Genomic DNA, 7,154 nt, shown 5'->3' with positions numbered 1-7,154 from the left:
GCTTCCATAGCTAAAATGGGGTTTGGGTTTGTTTGCCACCTTGAGTTAAAGACCCTGGTGTATATAGTATAAATGGAGTATAATTAAAAGTTATTTTGACTGTTGGTGGGTTGGTTTTCTTTAGTGACATATGTAAAATGTTCATGCCAATGGTTGACTCAAATATACTTTAACAGCAGTTAAAAGGCAACAAAAGTATTAATGAACCACCTTCAATTCTTTAAACGCAGTGGAGAAGTGCACGGGACTGGTGTGGAAGGGAGGCTGCTCTGCTTTGGATAAATTGTGATGTGAATGCTGTCCTGGTCTTTCAGACCCGGATACTAAATTATTGCTTTTGTAAAAAGTTGCCTGGAATGTTTTAAAATTCAGTTTTAAAATGGAGGTTGCTTTGTCTGCGGCTTCTCATCAGACTGAAAAGTAGAAGCTTTGGTTAAAGCGAGCTACACTCATGTGTTGATAATGGTGTAGTCAAAATATTTATTGAAAAGAAGAAATAGAATATTTTAAATGTTGCACCTGCCATTCTATCTTAAAGCACATTCTTCACAACTAACTGCCAGTGCCATTACCGAGTCTGTTTTCTAAGTGTACATTTCTTCAAACTAAAAAGTGCATAATTAAAAGTATTATGTTGCTGCCATATAGTGATATAAAGCATTTTATAATTGCCAATTCATTGTAACTATTATTTATTTAAAAGTGAATTGTAAGAATGCTTTCTGATCAAACGAACCGGAGTTGTTTTTCAGATGTTCCCTCTAGCTTGTTTCTGATGTAGCATAAGCAGCGTCCTTGGGTTTGGTTAGGATAATTTTGCCTGTAGGTGACCAATTCTAACCCTTTTTCCTCCACTTTAGTCCTTTCCCCCTTTTAAAGAATATTTACAGAAGTTTAGTTTTTTGTATGCTAATCTCTGTTAATTAAAATGTTTATAAAATTTATTTTTACCAAAGAGATGCAATTCATTATGACAAAATATTGCAGAATAAACTTTGTTTTATAACATTGGTGACTTTTCTGCCCACATTTTTCATTCAGATGATCAAAGGGGCTTTTATAAAATAAACGGCGTTGCAAACGAAGTGCTGCGTTCTCTCTTTGTCAACAGATCGTGGTGTCGGTCCCTGAGGGTGCTCTGAGAGCCCCCTGCTTTCCCTGACACCCGTTCCCCAAGAGGGGCTTCCTTGGGAGACACCAAAACAAATGCAATTTGCTGTAGGTCTGTGCTGGGTTAAGAATGTTGCGTGCACGTGGAAGTAGTGCGTCTGGTAACCGGACCCATGGGCTCATAGCGGGGTTTGTTTTTAGGCACGTTCAGCCACGGCTGGCCATGGTGTGTCCTTCTAAGGCTGAGGTTCAGTGGAACTCGAGGAAAGTTCTGACATCTTGGAAGCTGCTGGAATACTACTACGCACCTTTTGTCCTCATGTGAGACGCCTCACCTTGTTTATTTTGCTTTTTTGCAGAAAACAGGGTTTTTTCCTGCTGCGTTATGTATGATTATTTTGTTCTATATCCGTATCGCTGCAGTTAAGCTGCTTGTATAGCACTCAGAGGTCAGCAGTGCAGTGTAGGATGGATAACTATAAGAGCACGTCCCCGGATAAAGCTGCATAATTCTCACTTGATGCTCTTTCAGTATTTCCTTTAGCCATGATGGATGGGGTCTGTTGCATCTTTATCCCTAAGGCCTTATGAAGGTATACTGGTGGTGACGCCCTCCCCCAGCAGCATGAACAAAATGCTCCCAGTCCGTTTTCCACTTGTCTCAGCTTGCACCTTGCTCCTGGCACAGATCTGCTGCTTGGATGAGCACGTGCACATGAACTCCCAGTGCCTGGGACGCAGTTATCAGGAGGTGGGAGCGGAGTTTTGTGTTCACTTCAGTGTAGTTAATACAGAAATTACTCTTCCTGCACAAAATCCCATCGAAGAATCATGTTTTAATGATGTCATATTGTTGTTCACAGTACTGTTGTTAAATGTTGGAGAGCATTTTCCCCTGAGACAACTTTGCTGGGAATTATCCTCTGTGTGGAGCCACAGTGAAATAAAGCGATCGCTGAAGCAATTACTGAGGTACGCCACCTGGATTTTAAGGACATTCGTTCAGGAAATACTTCTTAGATGAGATCTATTTTTAACAATGCTTGTCTAATTCTGGCACAGAATATGCTGACACTTTGTTAGATGCTGAGTTTCTATGTATCTGGAGGTGTTCTTGAATGTTCCGAGCGCAGATCTGTGTAAGGGCGAACATCTGTCACGCTTTGTGGTAATCATATAGGAGTCCCAGTAGAAGTCCAGCAGCGTTATTGTGAGCTTCCCTGGTGTATCTGGATGTAGAAACTTCTGATTTTAGCTGCGAGTTGCTGTGCTTGAAGTTTTCTGTCTTCAGGTGTAGCGGTTTCTTTGTCTCACTGTTCTTCAGTCAGGCTCTCCTGAAAGCTACCTGCTCGTGCAGTTACAACCCATTTCCAGCTAACGTGATTATCCCCTGCCAGTGTTTGTCTAAAGAGCTTCATTAAACACGAGTGCTTATTTTCCCATTGCCTCAGTACAAAAGGAATCATTCCCCTCCTTAGGCTCTTAAGAGAACAAACCGAGATCATTTGCTTTCCGTTTGGAAGACATGATCTGCATTCCTTGTAGCTTCCCTTGTGGTTCACTGTGCATTCAGCGTGCTGACACATGCACGGCAGGAGCTACGGATGCTCCTCAGGAGTGCCAGTGCTTTCTGCAAGCTGGCCTCCGTGCTGCCCTGCCTTTGCAGCTCTGCTCCTAGGAGGTGCCATGTTTGCTGTCATTGTTCTTTGGGTCATCAGACTGACTACCTCCAACCAAGTACTTGAGTGCTCTTTCAGCATCTACAAAAGGACAGTTGACTTACTAAAGTTACAAATGTTTAGCAGGGCTTTGCTTTTATGCTGGTTGCCATAATCTCTGTTCCCATTGATTCTTGACCACCTGAAACCTAATGGATTTGTACATCATTCCTAGGCAGGGGGTGGCGATGCATTATTTGGACATTTCCTTGCCCACGGGCTCAGGTTGGAACCTGTCAGCCCAACCTCAGCAAGTGCTCAGGTGTCTGTGTGCTTTTCACCTGGCGTGCAGTGTTTTGGAAAATTCTGCACGATATTTCAGTCATTTTCTGGAAGGGTGTGTTTTCCTCTCTCTGCTGTTCCTCTCTGTGCGTGATTTTGGGTTTTTTTTTTGAGCTGTTGGTGGAGGATTCCCTGCTCTGCACACACAGCCTGACCTCCACAAATTACAGGCGTTTTATCTTGCTTTTCTTTTGGCCGTGAGTAATTGGAAAAGATTAAAAATCCACCTGTTGTGTTGGACTATGGCGTGTTTGCCAGAACAACCTGCTGTCTCCACGGGGTCTGTGAGCCCTTCCTCGAGGCAGGTACGGTGTTGGTAGAGCAGAACCCTTTCAAAAGAAAAGCCAGATGTTTCCAAAGCCTCCCGGTGGCCACGCAGCTATTGTGCTGAGTGTGATAGTACTACATGCTACCTTAAAAAAAAAAGCTGCCGTGCTTCATGATGTCACCTTGACCCAATCATAACCCACTTCTGTGAGCGCAGCGCTGACTCCCCAGAGGAGCATCCGTGGAGTGACAGCAGCATCCCATGCAGTCGTCGCTAAGCAACAGGATTCAGCTTTCAGCAGGATCTAATTTTAAAGTATTTAACCCTAGATCTGTCAAGGCTCATTATTTCCGATGTGGTTGTTAATCCCTACTTGTTGTGTCCAACGAATTGCAGCTTTGGAAGTGCTCTGGCTCTCGTGGTGCAGCACCAAGAGCCAGGCACATCCTGATCCAAAATTTCATTTTAGTGCTGGTCTGTGCACAGAAATGGTGGGTGCAGTTCAAAGTGTGAAACTGCGCTGTCCTGTGACACTGCCTTTCTTTGCTAGCTCGTTCCTCTCTCAGGAATACTGTTTTTCAAATGAATGAACACTTACGGGTGGAAAAGTGCCAAGAACACTCTGGCTTTCATTTTTAGCAATGTTACGTGCGCTCTCACTATTAGCTGGATTTCTCTGAGGTCCAGAAGCCTGTCTTCTTCTCTGAAGCCATTCCAATGTGCTGCTGGCATTTTGAAATGGAGGATGGTTGGTTGGTTTTTTTTTATTATTTTCTTTTTCTAGCTGTCAAGCTTAAAAGATTACAAAGAATATTTACAGCTCTCTAGGAAGTGCCGATGAATATATTTTTTAAACAGCTTGCTGCGTTTTATTGCAGTCTAAAGTGTAGAGTCCTGGAAGCCTACTCTCGTATTTTACAAAAAATGAACTTATTTCTGAGTGTCATTCCTTGATTCATTTATATGTATCTCCTGAAAGTGCACTCTGCTCTGCTGCTCGCTTCTTAAAGGCACATGGTATTTCACTCAGCTGCCAAAATGCTGTGGCTGATGCTCAGTATCATCACTGCAAAAGGAAGGGAAAGCACTGATGAGAATACGCAAAAATAAAATGTAGTAAAATGCATAGGAAAATAATGGGAGCATTTGTTTTTTTTTAAATGCAACTGTTGCCCGTCTCTGCTTTGCAAACTCCCCCAAGATTCTTCTTCCTCCCATTGTTAGGATTCAGACCAGATGCTGCTGTGCTCTCTGTGCTGCTTTTCGTTTCCAGTCCATGCTAATAGGCAAAGACAATTCTGCTTCTTCCACAGCCCCTTTTCCAGCGGCCGGTGTGATCGTGGTGCCTCTCTGCTACCTTTTGCTTCTCCTGGGGATCCCCTCTTCTGGTTCTTCAGGTCAGTGTTTCCTATCCCTGTCTGGGATGTTGAAATAGCCACTTATTGCTGTCTCCTTTTTGCTCTTGGGCTATTCCAGTGGGGAACCACATCCCCTTCTTTTTCTCATCTCTTTTTCCACAATAGTTTTTTTTTTGTGCATTTTTGCTCATTCCAGAAGTCTCAGCTATTTTTGATCATGCCACTTTACTCAAAGTCCTCATAAACAGAATAGTTCTGATTAAAATATTCCTTAAATGACCAGCAAATCCACCAGATCTCTCTCTTTTTTCTGCAGTGTTGAGCAAACAAAAGTGAGGCCATGCCGTCTTTGCTGCAGGTGCAGCTCCTGCTTTGCTGTGTTGTTCACAGGGATTAGTTGGGACTGTTTTCAGAGGCTTGCAGGTCTCTGTCCACAATTTGTATACAAGAAGCAGCGTTCACTTCTCACTTTAAAATCTCCATTGCCCTCCTCCTCGGTTCTTTTATATTCTATGTAATGGGTTAACTTGGCTCACTGAAAGTAGTGCATGTTGTCTGTATTTTAATTTCACTTGCAAAAGTGCAACTTTACAATGTGAGTGTGGCAGGACTTCTTTGGGTCACTGTTTTCCCCAGAAGAAAAGCAGGAAGTGAGATCACACAGTACGTGTAGACCTCCAACAGAAGATGGCAGACCTCAGTCTGGAGGAGGTGTCATTTGCATGGAAGAGATGAAATTCCACTTGGAAAAAAAAATGGAAGCAAAATGTTCTCAGCTGTTGCAGAGCTCTGATGTTAAGTGGAGCAACTATCAGTACGGCTTTTCTTTTTTGGTGAAGATCCCAGAGCCACTGGTATTGCACCAAGGACTGGTGTAGGCTGTCCTGCATTGGAACCAATCCTCAAGGAGAAGGGTTTGGAGCACATGAAGAAAACTTGCACGAGCTGCAAAGTCAGCCTGAACTGTCACAGGCAGCTTGCTTGCTCAGTTTTTCTGTCCTCATGTTCTCAGTAATTTCTCTCCATGCAAAGACACCACTCCCCCAGTCACACGTACACCCTATAGATGACTCAAGCTATTTATCCTATGGGCTGGGAAAGGGGCACAAGAGGCAGAGGCTCTCATTTCTATTTTTAAATACTACCGGAATTATGATAATACAGACTCCAGATGATGGAACTGTTCTGTGAAGTGCATTTCTGTATATGTGTCATACTTTTTCGGTGTGCTTGGCTTTTTAAAATGTTATCAGAATAATCAGATCTTGGAAGAGGTGAAAGGTTGCATATAACAAAAGGCTCGCTACAGAGTCGTCGTGAGAAATAACGATTGTGCATTGTGAACACATATCCTGCTGTTCATACTTGCAGTTGCTAAGATAACAGAAACAAAACACCAGTTGAGGGTGTCTGCAGCTTCTGAGGATGTGGTTTATGCATTTCTTGCGACAGTCTGATGACTGAAGATGGCTCCTTTCCAAACGTTTCTGAATTTTTTCCAGACCTTAGAAACCCTTTTGTTGTGAATACTTCAAGGCGTGTAAGTGATGACAAAGAAGTTTATTTTCCCAAAGCACAGAAAGCATCCTGGATGACTCAAAATATGTTCTTTGTTTATTTCTCTAGATGCACCTATTCACGGGATGAGTGAAATGCAAGTTTTGATGAACTGGACAGAGGGAAAAGCATTGTTGTGCAGGGAGTGGAGGATAAATGAACCTGAAAGTAGAACATACCTGAACAATCACTGTAATTCCTAAATAAATTGTCTGTCTTGAGACACCGCCTAGAATTCAGCACCCATTGTACTCGCTGTTGGGTGCAGATGCAAGAAAGGGACAACCTCTGATTTGCTGTATATCCTTGGCACACTGCTCCAGTGAGAGCCAACAAAGCAAGCACAGATGCTATGACCCTTGTAAGGGATTATTTTGTTCGGCATGCTTCAGCTTGTATTGAGTTTTGCTGTGGTAATGTGTTCTTTCATTTATGTGGGTGGATGTGCAGAAGACAATATTTTGGGGGTCCTGTGGCAACCACACCACACTACTTGGTGTTCCACTCTGTTGACCTCTCTTGCTGTGACGTTATGATGACAGAGTCAAACTTACACAGTTACAGACAGGATCACTGGCTACATATGCTATGTAATAGAACAAATGTTTGGATCTTTCCATTCTACGTGGATGCAGACAAATGAAGTCCATCTTCCTCCACCAGTCAGTCACTGGGGAAGCAATTCACTCAGCTACAGCTACACGCTGTGTCCCTAAGCTCTTTTTCTCAGCTTTCTCAGTGTCAGCATTCATTGCACCAGAGGTAAGGTGAAAATTCTATCACAAAAAGTATCTTTGAACACATCACAAAATGGGAGTGCCACATTTTGCAACATCCACTCAAAGCATTTCAGCCTAACAT

The sequence above is a fragment of the Cyrtonyx montezumae genome, unplaced genomic scaffold (assembly GCF_038088225.1).
Source record: "Cyrtonyx montezumae isolate F1298 unplaced genomic scaffold, pur_monq_1.0 scaffold_24, whole genome shotgun sequence".
In the NCBI taxonomy this organism is placed as follows: domain Eukaryota; kingdom Metazoa; phylum Chordata; class Aves; order Galliformes; family Odontophoridae; genus Cyrtonyx; species Cyrtonyx montezumae.
Note: the sequence above shows the minus strand (reverse complement) of the source record.